The sequence below is a fragment of the Cryptomeria japonica genome, chromosome 3 (genome assembly GCF_030272615.1).
Source record: "Cryptomeria japonica chromosome 3, Sugi_1.0, whole genome shotgun sequence".
NCBI classification, from domain to species: Eukaryota; Viridiplantae; Streptophyta; class Pinopsida; order Cupressales; family Cupressaceae; genus Cryptomeria; species Cryptomeria japonica.
In genome coordinates, this window is record NC_081407.1 from 349,728,936 (window position 1) to 349,753,817 (window position 24,882).

Consider the following 24,882-nt stretch of genomic DNA (forward strand, 5'->3'; position numbering starts at 1 on the left):
CCTTAAAATGCAATTTAAAACCCTAAATTGACTTGAAGTCGCTCAAAAGCCTCATTTGATAAACATGACAAAGAAGCATCTTCTAGCACCAAGGAGATCTTTCAATCAAAGGTAGGTTTATTTTGAGTTTGTTTTGAAACATTTTTAGATACGTTTCCAAGCTTTCAAGTTTTATAATTCATTTATTACTTTTAAACATATTGTAGAGTGTATTGTTGTTGTTGTTTATGATGCTAACATATCCTAGGGTTTATATTTTCAAGTTTTTTTCCTTATAACAAAAATTTGTATAGAATGACTGCTACAAGTTCTAGTTCAATGGGCTTTAAATTTAACCAAGCATCATCTCTTTGGCAACATGTTAAGATTACTAAGAAACTTCCTAGAGGTGGCAGTTTTCTTTGGCATTGTAGTCAATGTTAGAATGAGTATAAGAACTTGAATACTTGAGTGAAAGCTCACCTATGTGCTATGATCAGTCGGGGAATCAAAACTTATCTAGGGTCAAACAAAAGGGATTGCCAAACGAGAAAATTTTCTCATTTATCAAAGAATAAGAAGTTGATAGTGTGAATGAGAGAACAAAATTAAAACATCATCCTTTATCTGAACAAAGATCACATGCAAGCCACCTACAAGGGCATCTCCAATACGGATTGCCCCACTTTTTTTTTTTGAGACACCATCTTCCCAAGAAGATGATCACTCTCTTTCCCACAAAAAAGCCCCGTTGGGTAAGGCATTTCAAAATGAAGCAAGGGACGTGGCAAGTTGCATTATGCCAATGGGCTTTCTTTCAACTAGTGAGATCGCCATATTACTGGGAAATGGTGACACCAATCAGTCAAACACCCTTTGGTTACATAGGTCCTAAACATAAGAAGATATGCACCATCTTATTGGAAAAAGAGAAACATTGTATTGTCACATCACTACAACCAAACAAGGATTCATAGGTTGAAACATGAGCATCCATATTTCTAATGGATAGAAAGATTCTAAAAACCAGCCTTTAATTAATTTCATTGCAATGAGCCCTAAAGAAGCAATGTTTTTTAAGACAATTGATTGATGAGCAAGTCAAAGATGCAAACTTTATTGCCATAATCCTTGTAGAGGTGATAGAGATGGTGGGTCCTAGAAAATGTCCAAATCACAACAAACAAAGCTAAATATTAATATTAATTATATCTATTCTATAATGGTCATCTTAGTTGTCAACTTAGTTGGTTTTTTTAGTTCGTTTAGTGTAACTACTACTTTTATTAAAGGGCATAGTTAGCTTTTTAGTTTTTAGCTTTATAAAGTGTTTTAGCTTCGTGTTGAAGTTTCAGTTTAATGGTTTGTTCTTTTTAGAACACTGTCTTGTAAACCTCTATATATACGCTGTATATTCGTAAATATAATCATTCAATTATTTTTCATGATATTAGAGAAGGTCAATGGAATTTTTTAGAGTTTGGCGAATTTTTAAATAAAAAATTCGTAGCCTTTGCCTAGAAATAATTTCTAGAAATTTTTTGTTTGTTTTTTTAATGAAAAAATCGAGGTTTGTTCTTTTGAATCACTAGGGTTTGTTTCCAGATCCAAGGGTCTGTTTTTTCTCGAGAAGGAAGCGAAGTTTTTTTGAAGCTGCGATTGTCGTTTTTCTCTGTGTTTTCCAGAGAAAGTTTTTGCTCACGAACTTTTTGGGCATCAGATTTTTTGGGCCTGTTGGGCCCGCATTTTTTTTCTCTGCGAATTTCTGAAGAAAAGTTCGCATTTTTTTCACCACGCATGATTTTTGCATTTTGTGGGCGGCAAGTGTTTGGGCGGCGGTGATTTATTTTTCGGGTTTGTGTTTCTGTGTGGTGGCGGGATTTTTTTATAGTCGGGTTAATTTTTGTAATCGCGATTTTTTTACAATCCCTTATTTTTCGTGACTGATTGATTTCTGCCAGTGGCTAGGGTTTCTAGTGACGCCGAAAAGGGTTTATTTTGCGATAGAATTTTTTTGGCAATTTTCAATTTTTATCCGCATGATTTTGCAGACGTGATCTTCTGCGCGCACGGGCTTTAGTTCGCAATTTCATTATTTTTCTGACGTTTTCTAGGCTACGCGTTTTTGGGTTTTATAATTTTTGTCCCTGAAAAAATTTATTTCTAGGTTTCTAATTTTTTTTGCCTTAAAAAATTATTTTAGTTTTTATAATTTTTTGTCTTTAAAAAAATTATTCTAGGTTTTATTAATTTTTTCCACAAAAAATATTTTTTTCTGATTTTTCTCCACAAAAATCATGTGAGGGTTTTGCTTGCTTGATTTTTTCTTCAAAAATCAAGGTTTTGCCACACGATCTTTTAGGGTTTTCCTCCTCAAAAATTGTTCATAGGGTTTATAATTTTTCCTTAAAAATTATCATCTGTAATTCACAAAGTTTGCGTGGGATTTTTGTTATCTGGGTTTTACCATTTTTTCCACAAAAATGATCATTTGTAAATCCAGTTTTCAAGGTTTGACAGTGTTTTCCACAAAAATCGTGCTTTGTTGCAGTCTGTTTTGGGTTGCATCTGGAGTTGCTGGGGTGAACATCTGCAACCATTGTATCTTGCCGTCTGTTTTGGAGTTGTTGGAGCAAACAGTGCTCAGAGCTCTTCTGCAAAAGTTTTTGTGGTTTTTATCAAAATCATGTTTGTTGCTCATTGGAGGGTTTGCCAATTTTTCCTGAAAATCGTGGTTTCAAGTTTCTAAGGATTACATCAGGTTAGATAGCTTCTGGTACTCTTGGTCATTAACACTTTGCAGATCCAAGGAGGGTCTCCGTAGCAGCAGAGTGTTCTTTGCATTTGTGATCAAAAGACTTGCAATGTCTTCTGTAGGGTATTAAGTACAATGACCATTAGGGAGGATATTAAAATAATATTATATCTATTCTATAATGGTCATCTTAGTTGTCGGCTTAGTTGGTTTTTTTAGTTCGTTTAGTGTAACTACTGCTTCTTTTATTAGAGAGCGTAGTTAGCTTTTTAGCTTTTTAAAGCATTTTAGCTTTTTAGCTTCATGTTGAAGTTTCAGTTTAATGGTTTGTTCTTTTTAGAACACCGTTTTGTAAAACCTCTATATATACGTTGTATATTCGTAAATATAATCATTCAATTATTTTTCACTAAAAATGTAGGACAAAAAGTTAATTGATTAAAACAGCATATAGGCACATTTCTTGGACACGTGTGTTGTCCACTCTCTCATATTGGTGATGCAAAAGATTGGCACAAAAATAGAGCGGGTGAAAGAATGTACACCCAGGTTAGAACATTTAAATGTTCATGGCAAACCATAGAATGCCACAATTCATCTTCAAGCACTTTTCAAGTTAGAGTTGTTGAAGGTAAGCTTATGATATTTCAATATCTTTTAGATTAATCGAAAGTAAACGCAATAAAATTTTAAATATAAATTTACATGACATCTAATTTTTTTAATTTTTATTTTTTATTTTTTAAACTATATTAGGTTGTTAGGACTCAATTTACATCACACATTTTTGGACACCATGTACCATCTAGTCTCTCAAATTGGTAGCTTAGTGTGAATTACATCTTGAGTTTCACCAAGCCCATCATGAGTATAATCAAGTTTGCTCATATGGATCAAATATATTTGGGAGAAATATATGATGGCATGAACCACATTCTTTAAAAAACAAAGCACATAATAGCAACTAAGGAGAATAATCATAGAAAAGCATTTTTTCAAAATAGTGCAAAGACTCATTCTTGATTGTTGGAACAAGATGGCCACATGATTGCATATCCACAACATGAAGATACTTTCTTTGTCCAAGAGAGTGGCACCATATATAGATGCAAAAGTTGTTAATAAGTATTGTTGTACTGTGCACACACTCCCCGTCTCCGGCAGGGACACCCCTCTCCTTTTTTTCGCCTAGCTAGCATGAGATTAGAAGGATTGTATCAAAATCTCCAATGAGTTTGATGGGAATCAAGGGGTGAGAGCTTAAGAGCCCAAGTCTAACCCAAGCATAGCCTCTAGTAGAGGGCTTGAGGACTCAGAGATGTTTTAGGTGATGATTTCAGGTCTAAGTCAAAGGTTTGAGGTAGAAATTGCAGCAAACCATCCCAAGATCTGAATTTTCTGATTTTCACCATGCAAGGGAGGCCAAACTTGGTCCAAAGGGACTCTAAGAAATCCTAATAATGCTGTAATGCCTAAGTTTTAAGGGGCAAGTTCGGTGGTTGAGTACTAAATAGAACAAACCTTTAATCCTAAAATGTTTCCGAACTTCGAACTTTAGCCCGAAATTCACCCTTCACCTTACAAAGTTCGGTATTTGCACTAAGATTTGGAATAACTGTTAATCCTAAAATGTTTCCTAATCCCGAACTTTAGCCAGAAGTTCTGACCCAAAGTCTGAAATTTGGTGGTAGCACTATAAAACAGAATAATCTTTGTTCCTAAAAATGTTGTTAGTGTCGAGGTTTTGACCGAACTTCTAACTAAGCAGCCCAAAATTCGGTGGTAGCATTAAAAAGAGGAATAAGCCTTGTTCCTAAAGATGTTTGCAGCCCCAAGGTTTTCACTGAGTTTTGCCCTTCATGCTGCAAGATCGGTGGTTGCACTGAATATCAGAAAATCCTTATTCCCAAAAGTCTTCCCAATGCCCAAGGTTTACACTGAATTTCTTCCCTTCACTTGAAATTTCATTCTAAAGTTTGGTGATATTAGTCAAATTTGGTTTAGGCTTAATCCAAAAACCTATCCTAGGACTGAACTTTATCCCTATTCCTGAATGTGTTCCTACCCCCATGTTTTGGACCGAATTTTCAGGCACTAATCCTAAATGCCTTTTTTAAAGCCGAGATTCTAACCAAGGATCTTCAAATGGTAATCCGAAGGTCTTCCAAGTTAGGACAGGAATCCTAGAGCAGCAAGGTACAAATCAACTAGACAAAGCATGTAGGGATAAAATCTAGTCCAATGACCTAGTCAATGAACTGCCAATTGAAAGTCTTGAGTTACCTTGCCATCAAAACGAAGATCCTTTGAGGAATGAGTGAAGGAATGGGTGATGACATGTGTTCAAGTGAAAATGAATGTGATAATGAGGATCGAGTCCCATGTAAATGTGATTGATCTTTCAGAGGAAACCTGAGAGATGAAAGGATCGGGAAGTTGAAGACCACCAATGAAGCTAAAGGATGGAGAATCCAGTGCACCTATTGAAGATATGATCGTGATAAAGCTAAGCTAGAGGATTCCCAAGACAAAGTACAAGGATAAAGGATCGCTACCACAGTGCAGAAAAGCCAAAGTGATGCCATTCCAAGTCTCTAGAAGGCAGTCACAAGATATTGAGTGCTATAGGAGTATCCAGAAATAGAAAAGGAACAGCTAGAGATGATAGGAATTTGAACTTATTGTAAAATAACAACTTTTGGGCCCAATTTAATGCAATTCAAAGGGGGCCAAAAGTTAGTTGTTCACCCAACTACCAAGTTGTCTTTTTGTGTCTTGAGCCCCACGAACTTTTGTCTTCTGGTGGGATTAATTGAAGGCAGTTGGAAAGTAGTTGAGGGTGGAAACTATTAGGGTTTCTAGAGGGCAAATTTGGGCCATTGAATGGATTGAATCCTAGCCATTGATTCAAAATGTAAAATCTATAAAAGGACAGTGCCTCTCTCATTGTAAAGGGTTAGAATTTTAGAGAAGTAGAAGGTTAGAAAATTAGAAGTAGAAGTTAGAATTAGGAGTATAGTAGGAATTTCTGAGCAAAAATTGTTGTAATGGCAATTGAAGCAAGTGAATAAAGCATTGAAGCATGGCGTTTTGCCATTTGCTTTCTCCTGTTTGCATGGTTTCTTTTCATCAAGTTAGTTAAAAGTTTAGTGATTTTAATGGTGAAGTGTGAGGGTATCTGATCGATTTTTGGTTCATACCATTGGAGGTTTGTTGACTGTAACCTCTATGCATGGTTAGTCTGAACCTTTTTAGTTCAATAAGTTGTGGGTTCTTAAAATGAGAAAACTTCAGTACATACTCCTTTATCCACTCAATTAAGTGTAAATGGTTGGCTGCAAAAAGGCAGAAGAGTTGGTTAATGTGAGTTCTAACTTGTGCCTCTTATCACATAAGAAAATCAACAAGAAGCAAGGGATGATGAAGAATCGGGACATATCACGTGAGCATGCCAACTTGGATGCATATGTTGTAAGGTTTTCCACAATCTCTTTCGATGATGAGGAGGCTGCTACACAGGATGTAGCTAATCAAAGTGGTACAGCAGTTGCTTGTAGTTCAAATGAACCAAGTGATGTCTTCGGTGCTCTCAATGAAGAGCAAGATGAAGATTATTGATTGTCTTTTGCATTGATCTGACATTTGACGTTAAATTATCAATTATCTTCATCACCATGAATTGTGTTTTCAATTATGTAAATTAAATCTAATATTTTATTTATATATACATACTGGATGGACCTGATCCATACCCAAATCAGCAACTTGATCAATAATGGTTGAGCTAAGTACTGGCTGCAAATGTGTGAATACACCAGCAATAGGATTTGATTCATGCTCGACAACGTTTTTATGCAAACACTACTATAGAATTATTATGGTAAAAATACTCCTACAAACTATTCATGATGTTTTCTTCTTATTTCAATCTTGTTGTTTCTTAACTTCTCATGGATGTTCAACATTAGGAAAGTTTCTGAAGTTCCACCATAAATTCTAAATGCCCAGAATCTGTTTGCTGAAGCTAAGACAGGATCTTTCATTTTGGAGAATAATTTTTTCATCCATTAAACCAAATATTGTAGAGTGAGGAATCACCATCACATGTTTTTCAGCTAAGACAGGATCTTTCATTTTGGAGAATACTTTTTTCATCCATTAAACCAAATATTATAGAGTGAGGAATCACCATCACATATTTTTCAATCATTGTACAACTACATTGCGATGAATAAATTAAGTATTTAAGCAAGGCAAATCTTGTATTTATATTTTAGTTAATTATGATTGCTAACCTTACATATGATTTGATTGTTCCGGTCAATATGTATTGGTTGGATTGTCCTATTCAAAGCCCTTTATTTATAAGGCCATTGAGTATTCAATGTAAGTTAGTCTTGAGCATTCTTGGAGACCGTGTAGTTTACTATGGACAACAATGAGGATATATACTTTTTTCATACTATGCTAAGTTCATTTATGTATATCATGATTTTAGACATACTTTTGCATAAAAAAATTTCATATTCATAACTGGTGAATAAATTGTTACAAGTTTGATATTACATCTCTACCTTCAATTGTTTTCCATTCACTTTCCTTCCATGACGAGCTTGTACTGTATTACCATCCCTCATCACAACTGTCAACACCTCAGAGCTGCAAACAGTCTCAAAATTTTAAAATTTTAAAAAATAAAATATAAAGAGCAATTATTAATGGAAAAATAAGTCAATCAGCAAGAGGAAAGGCCAAAGTAACAAATGAGTTCGATGATTTTTCCCAAAAGGAAAGCAAAAGAGACATTGGTTAACCCACAGGAAATTGGATGACAACCTTGTGCAGGATAAATTCATAGAACAATTGATGGTGTGCTACCAAGATTTCTTGCACTTTGATTTATTGGTTTCCAAGGTGTTCCTGAGCAACTGAGAAAGGACTCAAAACACCAGAATGAATCCATTAATTATCAAATGTGAGTTAGGCTTGAGCATATTTGGAGACAGTATACCCTACCAAAGATAATAATGAAGATATTACTACTCTTTTCATACTATGTAATGTTAATTTATGTATACGATGATTCAATATAAATCCCATAAACAGTTTTTATGTTCACAAGCAGTAAATATTTTGCTTTTGTTCAAGAATTATGTTATAATGTTGATAGTACAACTCTTCCATTATTGTTTCATTTGCTCTCCACTCATGTGGAGCTTGTACCGCATTGCTATCACCCATCACAACCATCAATACCTTGCAGTCACAATTAGTTTCAAGGATGTTAAATTTGAAAAATAAAACATACAGAAAAAATTAGAATGGGAAAAAGAAGTTGATCAGAAAGATAACCAAGGAAAAACTAACAAAGGATTTCAACTTCACCCAACAAGAATTCAAAAGAGATGGGCTACTCAGCGAGAAATTGGCTGACAACCTCATGTGGAATGAATTCATGGAATACTTGATGATGCTTCTAGCAAAATTTCTGGACATTGATATGTATATTCACAAGATATTAGTAACATAAGAAAGAAGCCGAACATTATCATGTAAGGCAGCAATATGAAAATTGGCTGCAAAGAAAGAAAGAAGAAGATCATATTATAAGGTCTGAGTGAGTTTTGTCTTCAAGGCTCACATAAGCATGTCAATTCCATTTGTCAAAAAAGAAAAATATTAATTTGATCAGAAACAGATATATTTGCTTGCATATTATAGTTAAATAAAGTCACGTGAGCTCATTACATATTCTTAAATAATGTAGGTCTCTATAAGTATATACATCTCCATTTGCTTAGAAACTTCTTTAATCTAGGAGCTTCCTGCTACATTCTTAATTTATTTGTAATCTATATATATATAATGTGAATGAGTGTACAACATCTACAGTTGTGGCAATCTCTTGCATTCTCTTTTGCTGCTTCTTGTGCTCATATCAATTAACATCATAGCCTGTTGATTGTGGCCTACAGATCTAGATCTCTCAATGGTTTCCATCTATTACCCTTACTATATCTAACACTCCAAGGGCCCTCCCAATCAAAGTCCTTTGAAGTTTGATCTAGTCTCATTAAGAATTTCTTAATCTTACCCTTCAATAGATCTTTTGCTTGCCTTAACTCACTTTAGAACCTATGATTGCAGTCTTTACATCAAGTCCTCTAAAGGTTTTCCATCTTTTACTTTTACCAGATCTAACACCCTAGGCATAGTTACAAAATCCTACTAGATTTGGATGTAATCCTGTTGGATCTGGCTGGATTTGGCTCACATCCTATTGGATTCATTTCTCTACAAGCCTAGCCGCATTGTTCATCTCAGCTTAGCAATTCAAGTTTTTACATATGATTATGTTATATTACTTTTATATAACCATAAGATATATATATATATATGAAATTGCACAATGACTGAAAATCAGCAGAGCAAAGGCAAGGGTAAAATTGGCGATAACTATTTTGGGAAAGTCTCAATCAATCTGATGGTGGATATGTCTGTATCCAAATTGTTGGAGTGTGTGGTTATTGGTGGATTTGGGAGGCAGTTTCAAAGAAAGAGATTCTAGAAAGGGCAAATCTGTATTGGCCGCAATGCTGCATGATCTGATTTCTATCCAGAGGTTTTTTTTTTGCATTGAATTTGATGATAACACCAGGAGGGAAGAGGTGTTCTCACACGATCTCTGGTCCTTTAAAGGCTCTACCCTTTTTGTCCAATCATGGGCTCCTAACTTGAATCCATTGGAATATTGCACTCAGGCGGAGCTGTAATGTCCCCTCTCTAAGCCTAGTCAGATGGTGATCATTAGCCTATTCCTCAAGTTCCCATAGGCTAATGTGGTTTGTTAGGGAACTCCTTGGTTCTTGGAGCCGTTGTCATTCTATTCCTTCAGCATTTCTATTATTGGCTTTGAGCTTGGTTATTAATGAGATTCACAGTGATGCTTTAGAAAGCATTTTCAATTACGCGATTTGAACTCCACATTTCTCGGAGCCCATGGCTATTTATAATAAATCACCATTTCGACTTCAATCGTGTCTCCTCAAAGATAGTGACACCCTGGCATATTCAGTTTCAGTATTCGATGCTCTGTTGGTGTTTCCATATTCGATGCTTTGTTGGTGTTTCCATCAATTAAAGAGATGATTGTAAATAAATGCTTATGTAATAATATTTTATTAATGTTTCACTTAAGCATTTATTTAATTATAAAGGGTGACTTTGGAGTTGGCACAAACGGATTAAATTATATTTTTTAATAAAGTAGTGTGCAAGCTTGTTTGGGCATTGATTTTTTGGGAGACATAAGGATTCCAATAAATTAATATTTTATTTCTCCATTATGGTGCATTGGGATTTGGGAGAAATATAAAAGGGATTTTTGGAGCTCATTTGTCTATGCATGAAAATTTTGTGATGGGGATATGCTATTGGTTTTTGCAGGAACACTTTGAAGACAAAACCCTTTGTGGAGAATATCATCTACAGTGGTGAAAGATCCTCCCTAGGTGATTGTTGTAGTCTCGCACATCTACGGTGGTGAAAGATCCTCCCCAGGTGATTGCTGTAGTCTCACAAAGAGACTATGCTAGAGCTTCATTGATAGAAATTTATTTGAAATTTTTTATTTTGGGTTTTTGGAAGAAGATGAAGATCTTTAAGGTTTTTTGATTGCTAGTATGTCCTTCAGTTTGGAGGGATTACAAGAGTTTGAGACAGACTTTGGAGTGATATGATTGCAACTTCTGTGTGGTGATTGTATAGCTTGCCAGGAAGAGCCAAAACTCACATTTTGGGTTGACTAGGGCATAATATTGATTTTCTGCTTCTGGGTATCATTTCAAATGACTTCCCTATGCTAGGCGACTAGATTGGAGCCATGAGAGCCAAGTTTTTAATAATAATTATTTAAAAAAAAATTGCCCCTGTTGCAGGCAGCACTGAGACTAGTCTCACATGGGGTTTGTGGAAGAATCTAAGCATGTCTTATGGGCAGCCAAAATTATCAATTTTGAATTGATCAATTATCTTTAGTCTGCTACAATATTGTTTGGCATATGTTGAATGCATTTTGGAGGAGTTTAATGATTTTTTTGGCTAATCACCCTGTGTTTAAGGCCCAGTTTGCTTCAACAGATTCATAATTTGAGTTTCAGACCTTTCTTGGTGATTCTTTGGGAGTGCAGAAGGCTGTTGCTCTGTTCTGTGTGGTTTTTCAAGGAGTATTCCAGTGCTGGAGGTGCCTTTTTTCCTTACCGCTGCACCTACAGGCAAGTGTTGGGCAAGGAGAAGTGAACTTTAGCTGCTTCTGATGTCTGATCACATTTGGAGCTTCATAACAGATCTGAAAGCTCTTTATGTTGCATACAATTAGGAGTTATTTGATGTCTAATGATCCCTTATGTCATGTCCACAATTTTTGCCCTCCTTAGTAACAACATTTCTAGCAGGGTTGGTCTATTATCTGGTTCCCATAGGCCAACAGAGCATGGAGGGAATCAACTCAGGGCTTAGAGAGTCATGCATAAGCCTTTCAGGTAGTTTGGAGCAGTTGATGGCAATTTCTTAAAATTTAGGAAGGATCCCTATTTTTTAGGGATTGACTGGGAGTGGTCTATGACTCTATGGGGCATCCGAAGACCTTTGTGAATGTTTTGGAGACTTTGAGTGCATCGCCTATTTTCTAGGAGGTGCTCCTATTTTTTAAAGGAACTCCCAGTTCACTGACAGACCTTCCAGAGGTGCACACAACAGAGGAGGACCATTGGGATTCAGTTTTAGGTTGACAAGTCCAATCTCCTACTTTTTAGGAGCATCCCTAGATTTTAGGGGAAAACTACTAGTTGGCTTATGTGGCTCAGGCATTATCCACAGGTAGGTGGCTTCGATCAGTTTACAATTCTGAGTTTATTTGAGCACTTGATGAATAAAATAGGAAATATTAAAATATTTCCTAAGTTGATCAAATAATTAAAAGGTGATTATATTAATCACTTATCTTATTATATTATTAAATAAAAGCCATAACACCTTTCCTAGGCGTGGCAACTTGGAATAGTTGGTTTTAGTGATTTTGGCCCCATTCAATGAATAATTGACCCCTCTAGCCAATCGAACTTCTAAAGGAATTGTCTTGCAAATAAAATAAAGTTATTTTATTAATTAAAAAGGATAAATGAAACCCTCATTCGAAATTAGGGTTTGGGCTGAAAATAAAAGGTGTTTGGGAGCTCATTTTGCACATCTATGATTGGAAAATTATTATTTTTGAGAGCCATTTGGTATTTGCAGGTTTGCAACGTCTATTGCAGGTGTCTGAACTGAATTTGGAGATGGAAACCTTCACATTTGGATGAGAGGACGAAATCCCTCTCATGTTTAAGCTACCAATTTTGCCTGGAATGTTCTGTTGTCCTCATTTTTGTTTCCAAAAATGAAGGACCACTACATGAAATTTTTGTGAAAAAATGAAAAAAATTACTCTGGCACGCTTCCCGAGGCAGAATTTTGACTAATTCTTGGACTGGCTTAATCCTCAGTCCATCCTCGAACTACGGTTCGAATTTCGTCGAATTCTGGGTTCGTTTGCTATGTCTTTCCTTCAATTTCGGGTTTTAAAATCTTGACTGCAGGTGGAGAATTTTCTTCAAACTGCAAGTTTTAATGATGTCCATTATTTTGGTCTTTGTAGGGGAATTTTTGGCTTATTACATGTGCACTTTTATTAAAATATTAAAAGATGTTACTTGTAATTTGTTTTAAATTTCTCCTTTGTTGATTTTATTATTTTTATTGGTTTTTGGTCTTGTTTAGTTAAAATAGGGATTTTTTGGCTAAATTACAAGTAAACTTGTAGTTCTCTCCAAAAACCCCTACTTTAATGGTTTTTACATGTAATGGGGATTTTAAACCCCCATTACATATGTGCAAGCAATTCTAACTTGTTGTAGGGATTTTATTTCCCCTTTACAAGTAATTAAAACTTGTATCTCTCTCCCAAAAACCCGGTTTTACACATAAAGTGCATTTTTGACAATTTTAAACTTGCAGTTTGTTCTAAAAAACCCGAATTTGCTTTGTAAGTGAAAAAGTTAAAAATAAAACTTGCTATTTGGCTAAAAAAACCCGATTTTGGCTTTCTAAGTGAAAAAATGAAATTAAAACTTGTCTTTGTTTCCAAAAAACCCGATTTTCACATACTTATGCAAAATCGAACTTGCATTTGTCTTCCAAAAACCCAATTGCAAGAAAGAAACGGTTTTTTGAGAATTTCAAGCAAGATTTTGTAGAGAGATTCAAGGAATTAATAGGTGAAATGATTTGAAGGCGTTTTTTGTGAGAGTGTCAACACGTTGTGTTTGCTTTGGTAAACGGTTCACACTCTATTTGCTGCGTTTTTACTTCTTCAAACCGTTTTCCACGTGATTCCTTCGGCTGCGTATTGGAAGGGTTTGATGCCACGTTTTCCCCTCATCCTTGGGCGTTCAGCTTTGACACTTTCATACATGGTATTCCCCTAAGGATTTGGCCCTATTTTCTTGCATCTATAACCACGTTTTTCCACATAAAACATTTTTCCAAAAACGTGGCAAGGGTTTGGGGATTTACGGTTTGTCTCTATTTATTGGATATTCTTCTCCATTCCAAGTTTGTTGCATTTTTGGAGAAGCATTTTCAGTTTGAAGAAAAGTATGTTCTCTTTCCTTTCTTTCCTTCATTTTATTATTTTCTTGTTTACTTAGTTTTCTTTCTTAGTTGCATTTTTGTAAATGTGTTGTTCTTCCCCCAAAAATCGGTTTTTTTTTTTTTTTTTTTCCTTTTTTTTTTTTTTTTTTCTTTTTTTCTTTTTTTTTTTCTGCTAGAGAGTCTTCTGCTGGGGTCCCCTGTCTCTGAGATCGCCCTTCATCCTTCTCAGTTTTCCTTGCCCAAGGGTCTCTTGTTGTGGTCCTGTGCCTCTTGAGTCGCCTGCCTCGCCTCTCAGGTCCCCCTTTGGGCTCTCGGGTGTCCGTCCGGCCTCTCGGGTCCCCTGCGCGCTTCGCGTGGTAGGGTTTCAATTTGTACCCATTGGTGGCCAATCTATTTTCAATGGCCATCGGAAGACCTGGAACCACAAATTCTACAGGGACCACGACCTCCTTCCTGTACATAAGAAGAAGGAGGATAATAAAGATTTTGAAGGCTGCGGCCTTCCACACAGGGTTCCAATCGTTGCCGACACTCTTCAGATTATTTACGTCGCCAGGGTTTGGGGCATCTCCCTTCCAATATTCTTTGTATTCCGGCAGGTACACCTCTGTTGGTTGCTCTGGTTCCTCTACTTCGAGCCTGTAGCTTTGGAACATTTCGTAATCCTCCATTTGCCAGTGGAAGAGCCCGTTAGTCGAGCATACCTCATCTTCAGAACATCCCTCCAATTCTAGCACCCCTTCACTGTTCGGCTCCATCGCGTTCTTGCCCTTGCTTTCATCGGGACCCCCTTCCCCTTTATTAGAGTCCTCTGAGTCCGAGTCTGAAGAGGCGAGCTCTTCGCCGACATCTTGGGTGTGTAGGTCAATGGTATATTTCCGCCCTCCCTTTTCCATGGAAAGTGTATTTTTCTTCCAATTGTGGTTTACCCTTGCGTTGATCAACCACGCTCTCCCCAGGATGGCATCATAGCCTTTCTTCTTCGAGGGAATAACCACGAAATCTAACAAGAATGGTTGCGTACCAATCGTCACTTGCTGGGCCATCAACAGGCCGAGTGGCTTAATGCCGTGTTGGTCCGCTCCCACCAGGTTGAATGTGGGTGGCCACAGGGTGGGCTTCCCCAGCTGCTTCCATGTTTCTTCTGGTAGTACATTCACCCCAGATCCACCGTCCACAATGGTGTCCTTCAGAATGGTCCCACGGATACCCATTTCTACCACAGCTGGGTGTCTACCACTGCTCACGGCTAGTAACATCACGTCAGTCGAAGGGCTGACGGAAACCTCCACCTGTGGTGTACTCTTCGTAGCAGTGGCGGGAACCCCTACCTGTGGTGCACTCGACGATGCGGTGGCGGGAACCCGTACCTGTGGTGCACTCGACGATGCGGTGGCGGGAACCCCTACCTGTGGTGCACTCGATAATGCAGTGCTTTGCACATTGGTGAGGATGGCAGTCCTCAATTGTGGTATATAGTCTAGAAGGTCTTTTACCTTTATCGACACCTCTATCTGCAATATTTGCCCAATGATGTTATTTTCCGCTTCCGTACGGAAAGATGTACTCGCCACCTCGTTGTCCCGTCGTTCGGTCATCATCTCACATTCAATATTGGCCTTTGCCTCCCGTAATCTCTCCTTCTCCGTACGGGGGTCAGGATAAGTGGCTTTTTTTGTCTGGGCACGAGTGATCGCCAGTACTTCTTTCTCACCAATCTTCTCAGCCTTCTCAATGTTGAGGAGATTAACCCCTGCCTGCGGGCAATTTGCGTCCTCATGGTCACCTGGCCCACACCAACGGCAGAGGTACTGAGGGGTGGCTTCCTTCGTGCAATCACGGGCGAAGTGCCCCTACTGATTACAGGCCCTACATTGGATAATTGGCCGACCCTTGGCGTCATACTGGATACGGCTTCCGTTATTGGTATTGTTGCTATTCCTTCCGCCGCCGCGTCTGTTGTCCCGGTATCCTCTAGATGATGTCGTTGTGTTAGTATGTTGGCCGGTACCCGCTGGTGCGGATGTTGTGGCCTGCTTCGTGAACAATACCTGGCTCATTTGCGTACCTCGGGTTTTCATGTTGTACGGGCACTCCTTGGTGGAGTGTCCCATCACTTGGCAAATCTCACAGAATGCCTTCTTTTGGCAAGTACCCTTTGTGTGCCCTTCCTCTTTGCACTCAATGCACCATATGTCCCCTTCGTTCCGACCAGTGCTTCTCATTATTTTGAATTCCTTTCTCATTCGCTCCATGTCTTTCTGGAGCGCTTGCACCCGTTTGCCAGCCTCCTCGTCGCTGCTGCTTTCCTGTGAAGAGTCATTGTCCTCGGATGAGGATTTATTACTTTTCTTCTTCTTTGATGTTTTGTGTTCACTCTCCAGGTCCATCGCCCTATTGTAAGCGTCGTCATATGACGTCGGGGGTACAATTTTCATCTTCCTCCGTAGGGAGGATTTCAACCCTTCAACGAACCATCGTTTCTTCAATCCATCTGCGGGTTGGCTTTCCATTTTACCCAAGAGTTCTTTCAGCCTCCGACTGTATGCCCGTACTGTCTCCCTGGTACCTTGTTTGGTACTGTATATCTCCGTTACAATTTCATTGTCATCACGGAGCAACCGAAACTCCCCCGTGAATTCCTTCTGTAGATTGGCCCACGTGGCCACTTTTTGCTTGTCCACATCGGAGTACCAATCTATGGCAACTCCTCGTAACGTGGCTGGGAACTGCTGTACCCAGTCATCCTGGTCTGTTACTCCGTTGGTGGACCAAATGGTTTCACATGTACGACAGTGCCGTAAGGGGTCTTCCTTGCCCTCCCCTGTGAACTTTGGCAATTTTTGTTTACTCGCCATCCCACTGCTGGGTCTCGCTCCTCTAATTCCTTGTGTGCTTGTACCTGGCGATCCTCCGCCTCCTGCAACTGAACCTCCACTCATGGGTCCTCCGGAAAAAGTTGCTGACACCAAACCAAACAAATTACCTCCTGTACGGTACCCTTGTGCTCCCTGGGCACCTTCGGTCGTACCGTCACCTTCCAGTGTCTCCCTCCGGTTGGTTGTCTCCCTCCGGTTGTCCTCTAAAATGGACAAATTCTTTAGCAAGTCTCTGGTAGCGTCAATCAGGTTTAGACTTCGCCTTGTTTGTTCCACCAACTCTTCGCGGCTTCTTACCCTACAGTGGTATTCTGGCGAACTGTAGAGTTCTCCTTCGGCACCCTCCGTGACTCCTTCTGGCAGCCCTACAACAGTGTAGACAGTGTAGTTCTCTCCGTCTATCTCTGCCTCCGCAACCTCCGTGACACCTCCTGGGTTCCCTTCGGGCAACCCCTCAGTCGGTCATCCCTCGGCAAGCTGCTTTAGCCTACGCCTTCGTTCTATCTGCTGTTTGAGATTCAATGCGGTTTGTGCCACTTCCCATTCGTCACTCTGTATCTTTTTATTTTTGTCCTTATTTAGTCTATTGGGCATAAGTCAAAGGTTCAATTTCCTCCTGGCCTGGCGCCATCTCGTTCTGTTTCCCGTCGGCTGTTCTCTTCATAGCGTTGCAGGATTTGTTGTCGTCGCTCTTCCTAGGCAAGCCAGCGATGCCTGTGCAAACAACCGAGGGAGGTGGTTCATCAACCGGTTTACTGTCGGGCTAACCTCCAACGCTGTCCACACGGCACTTGGTGGGATTTCTGCCTGCGCCGTTTCTCGTCGAGCATATGTTTGAATGGCTACCTGGAGCAAAATTGAAAATTCTCGCGTTGCCGTGTCTTCTCCTGTATAAAGTTTTGTCTACGTGTCGTCAGCCTCCGGGTTTACTTCACCGACGGGTAGGCCCATTGTGTCTGTGCGCCATCCGTGTCTTCCGTTCTCGAGTTCGTCTAGGCAATGGCGCCAAATGTTTGCCCTCTCGGGTAAACGGTTAAATGCAGAAAGTAAATGCACAGAACATAATGGAAATATATTAAATAACCAGCCTCTGTATTAATTCCACAGTCCATGTACAATAAGTGCTTATAACATTACATCTGACATGACTAACATGATCCTACTTCGAAGAAAAGGTACACAATATATAATACCCGAAGGGGTATGACACAACCATTGCGACTCCAACTACCTACCCGTCGGCTAACTAACTGACCGCCGTAACTCATTATTACCGACGACAACATAAACATAATATAACAACATAACATAATGATTATTCCCGTCAACATTCTTCCCCCAAAAATCGGTTTTTGTGAGAGAGATCTTCCCCTTGGTATGCAATTTTTAAATTGCATTGTTCTTCCCAAAATTCCCTCTTTACTTGTATTCGGGATTTTTAATCCCGATTACAAGTTCACTGGAAATTCTTGTTCTTCCCCTACAGTTAAGGAATTTAACCATTTTTGGTTAAAATTCCAAGTTGAAAAGTGTGAAATACCCCTCCCTTTCAAATTTGGGTTTTAAAAACCGAATTACATGTTGAAGAATTCTTCCCATTTTCATGAAAATGACATTCGCGGATTTTCCCATTTCTATTCATTCATGTTTCCCATATCCGTACTTTCCATTTCCGTCATTTTCCGCAAGTCAAATTCTCATTTTCCATCTATTTCTCCATTTGCCAATTTACAAGTGTACTTGCATTTAGGTTTTAAAACCTTGATTGCATGTATGTTCTTTCCAACTTGTATACTTGCGAAAATTTCCCCAAGATCCGAAATTGGTCAAAGTCAAGATTTTCCCATTTCCATATATTTCCCCTCTTCCTCTCACAAAATCGTGAAGTTCAAGAATCGAAGTTTTTCCCATTTGGAGAAGGAAGAATGATATTTGCATCTGACTATGATGTTGCCTTAACTCTTTTAAGTCTTCATCACAGTATTCCAGGTTCACAATCAATGTCAGATTTGCCGGCATCCCCATCTCCAAAGAAGATGAAATACAAATATGACAAATATCAGAATGAGGTAGCACCTTCCCAGGTTTCTTCTCCTTTGGATCGCATCAAAGACACGGAAATAGGGCACGTTGATATGTCAGAATTCATCAAGAGGGTAGAAGATCCACAGGATAATAACTTGCAGCGGCTATTGGACAGCCATATCCACCATGCATCATCTTTCTCGGTGGCTGCCCTAGAACCTGAGTTTGTTCTCGCCTGCGCCCATCATTTTGACAAAGAGACAAGGGTCATCAAAAATGATGATGGTGAGGCGATAATTCATCTTGATGCAGATACAATCGAGAAGGTCTTCAAAATACCTCCTGCACCTGTTTATATGGAAGTCTCTAAAGAAAGTGCAGGGGAGTATTATGTGAAGAGGGAAAAAGATTGCAAGCGACATATCAATAGGTGGATCCAAGAGCCACGAGCCTCCTCCTCAAGGTGGGCGAAGTTGTACCGCTGCGATTTCAAATGGGAGATAGGAGACACCATCACTCTTCTCAGTAGGATGATGGGCCTTGAGCATTCCAATGTCTTTGAGCCATGGACGTACCAGTTCATCATGTTCATAAGGCAGTCTCATCACATTTCATGGGGAGAAGTCATCAGCGATGCCTTGTGCGAACAACTTGCAGCAGTTCCTACCACCATGACCTTCTTCATGAATTCATATTTGGTATATTTGGCAGCATCACTTAGACATTTTCCAGGTCTTTCTACCAAGGGTGATCGCTCACTTATACCAGTTTGGGAGTATTATGACCAGTTGCCGTTGAAACCCAACAGACTGCATTTCAGAAGAGTCCAAGATGTTTTCTTCAGATATTTCATGTGTCAGTTTGATAGAAATCTCAGGAACAAGAGAGTTTTAGATGAGGCATGGGACAAGGTGTGCGAGTATGGATGTTTGTTTCTACAGTTTCCCACCTTCACCTATATGAGAATTGGATGCTATGGTGGTCAGCCATATATGCTTCCTAGATACTCGACTGATAAGATCATTCTTATGGAGTTGGGAAGACAGATCATGGTTGTCCACACTTTTCAGTCTACTAAACACAAGGTTGGAATGAGGATCTCTACCACAAACCCATTGAAAATTGGCCGGTATTCCCTTGTCACGTCTGTGAAGGCTAAGGCCATGGAGACTGAATTGCAGGAAATCAAGCTCAAAAAGTTTAAACCTAGAGCTGATTTTGATTATAGGGGTATGAAGGAGAAGATCAAGAAATCTTTTGTGCACGTGCATCGCATTGAGGACATCTGGGTAGATCTCCGCACAGAAGCCGAAGTTCTGAAGATGGATTACTGCAGGCTCACTGTTGAGCAAATTGATGATTTGAACTTGGTGGATATCCCACAAGGGATGATTGATGATGGGCACATACTTGATCCCGAATACGTTTCTCGGAGGGTTGAGGAAGCTCCACTTCCTTTGATCCAATGGTAGCACAAAGAGTGCATATCCATCCTTGAGAGATTTCAGCCTATCTTGGCTAACACTAACGCATGGTTGAAAAATTATGTTGTTAGACTTATAAAAATCAAGGTTGGAAAAAAAGATGATTCTACGGAGCCTCTTGGACATAAGTCTGAGATTCAGGTTGACAATAAGGAGGGTGCATCATCTTCGGGCACAAGGATCAAGTTGCGAGTCAGTCGTGCAGTAGTGTTTCCTCCTGAGGAGACGACAGTTCGTGGGAAGGAAAAATCACGATTCCATGTTCAAGTGATCGATCTGGATAATCCAGAAGAGGGGCAGCAATCTGATGACGCTCCTAAGTCTCCAATTTCAGACTTGCCTCATGAGATCATTCCTTCAGTTTCCATTGAGACGCCTCTTTCTCCTCCTGATTTGCTTGTGGATGAGTCTCCTCAGAATGCTATTCCCATTTCAGCATACGAGCCATCTCCCGATCCTCAACAAGAGAGTGTGTTGGAAGTTCCTGAGGATATTCCTACTTGCATCCAGCTATCAGAAATTGATACTTCCACTTCTGGTTTTGAAGAATTCATGAGGCAATCTTCATGCCCATTAGTAACTGAGCAAACTGTGGTCGCTGTCCAAACAGATATTCCTCCCAGGATGACCACGGTGATTCAAACAGAAACTGCTTCTCCTTTGCCTATGGCTGCTACTGGAAGGGAGTTGATGACTTTGCCTCCATGGCTTAGTTCTTTTACCTCGAAAAGGAAGAAGCAAGAAATCTCACCCGATGCCTTTGATTACCAGCAACTGAAATAGTCCAGATCCAAAGTTGCTAAGAAGGCCAAGACTATCTCTAGAGTAACTGTTGACAACAACAAGATGAAGGTAGCTGAAATTGTGGAACCTATTGGCAAATAAGCCACTTGAGGAAATGTTAGCTGCCGATTATAAGGTTACAAGGATAGAGTTGGGAAAACAGACACATGAGGTCATTAAACATGATGCTCAGTTTTCTGTTGCTTCATTGGTGCAAAGGTGTGATGAGCTTCTAGCAAAGAAAGACAAGCTAGAAGAGAAAAACCGACAACTTATGGCAGCCGTTCATAAAATTACAAAACCTGCTGCTGAAGGGAGTAACTCCATAGGTTCTTCCGGTTCCCAAGAATCAATTTGTGGAGTGGAAAGGGCTGCTCAGAAGGTACAATCATTGGATTCTTGGGTTGATCAGCTTCATGATCTATGTGCACAGGTAATGAAAGACATTTTTTAGATGATGTCTAAGTTAGAGACCATTGAGGAGAAACTGGATCAGACTTCTAATACTTTCAAAAAGAATTTGGAAAGTGTTGAAGAAAGTTTGACAATCTAGCGTACCATGCCCCAACAACAGCTGAGTGTTTTGCAGGAGCATGCCATTATCTCTTCCAGGATCATGTACTTGGAATTTGAAGAACTCCTGGAAAAACAAGACCCTTGTTCTTAAATCCCTCATTGAGGAGATCGGTGATGCAAAGAGATTCCGGGACGAAGTTTTCCGAGATATTGTCTCACATTGTGAAAGGGCCTCTTGCAACATAGTAAGTCAGGATGGAGAGCTGATTCCAAAAGAAGAAGTTCTTACTAATTTACAAATGAGGATTCATAATGAATGGAGGAGCGAACAATTCACGGCCGCTTCAATTCAGACGTTGATGAAACACCAAACCTTTCTGCATGAAATCCAGTCTATCCTAGATAAAAACAATTTTGCACTCCTCCGGTGTCATGATACTATTGTGAAGACCATGGTTGTTGCCAAGAACACCCATGAACCAAATCCCGAGGAAGTACAAACGAGCATCCAGAAATTTCAAGGATTTGTGTCTTCACAAAATGCAACTTAAGTGTTTTTCAACACTTAGTTGTATTTTTCCACTTTTGTAATCTTTAGTTGTAATTTTGTTTTGACAAGTTACATGTAAAAGTATTTTTTGTAAAAAGCAAGTTACACATTACTTGCACTTTTGTAATTACATGTAAGGCAACTACAAGTTGTGTTTGATTAGGACTGTAGTTGGAATAAGTCTTAGTTAGTTATTGAATAAGTCTTGGTGGTTGAGAGAATCTCTCAAGTTAGTTAGGATCCTCCCACCTTTTTCTCAAGGCTCCTCTTCTATAAATACTTGAGGGGTCTATTGTAATATTTATCTTTTGGAAAGCAAGCAAAAACTCTGCCAAATTTACAGCAAGAAGTCTTTGAGCTTATGTATGTGAATTGAAAGTTTTGAAGAATAATAAAGAAGGATTACTCAAGTTTTGAGTCTTTGAGCTACATGTTTGAGTTTGAATCTTTTTATTTCTTCCATGCAAAGTGTTTCTAAAGGAGCTTAGTCTAATCTGATTTGAAGTCTTTGAGCTGCAAGTAGAGAAGATTAATTAAAATAGGAAAATCTCTAGAAGGAGCAACAAGTCTTTGAGCTTGCATCTATTCTTGAGGAAAAAATATTGTTTGATAAGAAATAGCAGCAAGTCTTTGAGCTTGCATTAGTTCTTGTCTTTGTGTTGAAAGAATAGATTATTCCAGTCTTTGAGTTGTTGTCTTTTATTCGTTGTAAAATTTAGTATAGCAAAGGGTAGATAGGACTTCACATAATTAAGTCTTTGAGCTTGATATTGCTGTCCCGTCCCGAAGGAAGTGATGGAAGTCTTTGCGCTTTCAGGAAACTTCATTTCCTTTCTCTCATTTCACTTGAAAGTGGTTACTACTGTTCATATTCAATCGCTATCCTTTTCTGTGAAGAAAAAAAGATGTTGTCATTCTTGAGAAAAGAAGAAAGATTGTTGTCCCATCCTATTTTATTTTCAAAGTTGTAATTAGATAGGGCGAGACTTCCCTTAATTAGGAGAGTTTTTACTCTTGTGATGTGGTTGAAACCACAATTTTTTATATTTCCCCAAGTGTACAAAATTTTCAACCAACATGTTCATATTTTGCCAATGAAGGCCAAAAACCAGTATTTGTTAGCAGCTATAGAAGGGTTACAATTTGATAATCAGATCTGAGCACTTTGGTTGACACTTTCAGCAAGTTATTGTTTATTCATGCCAGCCGTACCTCTCCTAGGAAAGTCGTACCATCCCAATCAGCCTGTGGGATGCAAATAAATTAATAAAGGGAATTTAGCAGCAGCTATTGGTTGGAAAATCATTGTTGGGAGGTCACTAGGGCAGATCAATGATCTCTTCTGTGAATTCAGGGCACATTTGAATGATATCAGCAAATTAGAGGGGAAAATAGGCTCAATTTGGTGATCTCTCCTGGCAAGATTTCAGAATAAGCTTCAGAATTGCTAGCCATTCATTCAATTGTTTTTGATAATTATTGTTTAGAAGAATTAAACTCATTGGAGCTGTTGGTGCACTTTGAAAGCTCCTGTAGCAGTATTTTTCTTCAATAAAGTCAATAAAGAAGCCCTCCAGGCAAGGCGTTGGACCCCTGGTAGGCCAATTTGGCATGTTAATGTTGAAATTCAATTATTCTTTGCATTTGTTAATTGCTGTTAGTAAATCAGACATTCTGAAATTTAGTTTCAGTAGTTGTCATTTGTTATTTCTTGCATTTCTACATTGCATCATACATTCTATCATCTAAAAACCCCCCAAAACACATTACACTCAAACTTCCTCAAGGAAACTCCTAGCTTCAATTCGCTGGTCAAAGATTGATTTTGAAACAATACATATCAGAATTGTGCCATCTCCTAGTTGGGATCTTTCACCTTATTTCATTGCAATTTATTTGTTGTTTAAGTATCAAATCGGCTATGCCAATATTTCACAAAAAACAAATTTAAAACAACTGAACAGTCTCAACCAGCAAGAAACTCTATTTTGTTAGTTAAATTTGACCTTGTTTGGCAAAGCAATCTTTCAAAAAAATAAATCAGGGGTGCATATTACAGTGGTATCAAAGCACAGAACTTCCTACCAGCCTGTTGGGTATGGGTAATGCTTCCTAGTACACATCACTACCATCTAAGGAGAAACTGATCAAATCCCAACCATGAGACTCATCCAGAGATAGAACAAGCAAAGGAAACAATTGTCGGGACAATGGAAGACAAAAATGGACAAAACGATGAGTTCACCAATAATCCTTTTGGTATGAGAGAAAGGAGAGTGAAAATGTCCAATGTGGAAAATATGTTAAGTGACCTGGCTAGAGCTCAATAGGAAATGATGAACATGATGACTAAATCGCAGAAACAAATGACCCAGATAGTTACTCAGTTAATACAAAACAATAATGGAAACAACGGTAATGCTGAAAACAATGGCAATAATGGCACAAATGGGCAAAACTGAGCAAATAATAGGGCTGCTCAATAGTGAACCTTCAGTGGGACACTTAATTCTAGGCCTCTTATGCCTAACTTTAATATAAACAAATAACCCTCCGGTAGAAAATGAACCAACTGATCAGTATTATCGTAGGTAAGTATGAAGGGATTGGAGTGTAATTGGAGATGAATTTCAGGCTGAAATGCCATTTCCAGATTACTTGGCTTTCAAGGAAAGGAATTGACCACGTCGAGGTGGAGGTGGAAGGCCACATAATCATGATTTGCATAAGAAGGTGGGTAAGTTAACAATTCCTTACTTTGATGGTTCTAAGAAGACTACCACAAGAGCGTGGGTGCAAAAACTTGACACTTCTTTTCAGCTTAATCCTATGGTTGAAGATGAAGCCATAAAATATGCCACTTTACACTTGGATGGTAATGCACACGAATGGTGTTACCATGGGCTGACTACTTTAGCCACGATCAGATTATCTCTTATGTTGAGTTTACAGAGAGATTGATTATTGATTTGATAAGAATCTGGAATCGCACTTCAACGAATTAGCACAGCTGAAACAATGGGGTTCAATGGATACTTATATTGCAGATTTTCAGAGGTTATCAGTGATGGTCACAGCTATTTCAAAAAGGAGGTCGATTGTGTTGTTTATTGATGGTCTATCCAATCCCTTGTAAAGTGGGATTAACACTCTCAACACACCCACATTACAGGATGCCATTAAAAGAGCAAGACATGGAGTACTCCACCTTTAAAAGCAAAT

General features: G+C 38.9%; 1 protein-coding gene across 1 annotated transcript in view; it reads right to left on the reverse strand.

The window, feature by feature from the left end:
* Positions 1-24,882, reverse strand: part of LOC131076514 (uncharacterized) — an 80,957-nt gene that overhangs the window by 54,122 nt on the left and 1,953 nt on the right. The window lies entirely within an intron of this gene.